This window comes from Bison bison, unplaced genomic scaffold, assembly GCF_000754665.1.
Source record: "Bison bison bison isolate TAMUID 2011002044 unplaced genomic scaffold, Bison_UMD1.0 scf7180017864228, whole genome shotgun sequence".
In the NCBI taxonomy this organism is placed as follows: Eukaryota; Metazoa; Chordata; class Mammalia; order Artiodactyla; family Bovidae; genus Bison; species Bison bison.
The window spans coordinates 4,095,154-4,095,845 of NW_011494800.1; the positions used below are offsets into that span (position 1 = coordinate 4,095,154).

The 692-nt window shown below is 62.4% G+C and overlaps 1 protein-coding gene across 1 annotated transcript in view; it reads right to left on the bottom strand.

Annotated features, from left to right (window-relative positions):
* RASGEF1B (RasGEF domain family, member 1B) overlaps positions 1-605 on the bottom strand; it is a 38,457-nt gene extending 37,852 nt beyond the window's left edge. The window contains exon 1 of the mRNA XM_010845911.1: positions 451-605. The gene's annotated coding sequence lies outside the window, so the exon portion shown is untranslated. The remainder of the gene's footprint in view (positions 1-450) is intronic.
* Between the last annotated feature and the right edge of the window lie 87 nt (positions 606-692).

Consider the following 692-nt stretch of genomic DNA (forward strand, 5'->3'; position numbering starts at 1 on the left):
GTAGAAGAAAACAACCTAGGAAGGGCGAAGAGGATGAAGAAAGGATGAACAGCGACTAGGACTCGGACAGATCCTCAAAAACTGTACCAAGATCTCGAGACAGAGGCCTGGCTGTGGGATCCGACTGAGAAAAACAAGGCAAAAGCCCAAGCCTGTCCCCTCCTGGACCCCATCGACTTGGGTCCCGCACCTGTTGGCACCGTGACCGCTCCAAAGGTGGCCCCAGACGCCCTCGGTGGCCAGGCAGGAGAACTCCCCACTCCACTCGCTTTCGCGAAACGCTCTGCACCAGGAGCGCTCGCTCGCCCTGCTCTCCCGCAGCCTCCAGGGGCACCGACAGCGGGAGCGAGTCCGAGAGCCTGGGAGAGGGCAGCGCGCGGCAGGGTCGCGCGTTCCCGCAGCCGGGCTCTGGTTTCTCCCAAGAGAACTACTGATCAGGGAACAACTCACCTGCAGATGGACCCCTCGTCCTCGGCTTCCCGACTTTTTTCCGTGTGCCCACCAACGCAACCAAAGGACAGGGAACGAAAGCGCGCGGGAAGATGAGGGGGAAAAAAAGAACTCTGTCCAACCAGTCCGGTGCCTTGTTTATACTGAAACTACGGCCGCGGCCGGGGCGCACACCCACTTGGCTCCGAAGGCCCGCCCCCGCCGTCAGCCCCGCCCCGCGCCCGTCCTCACGGGCCAATCAC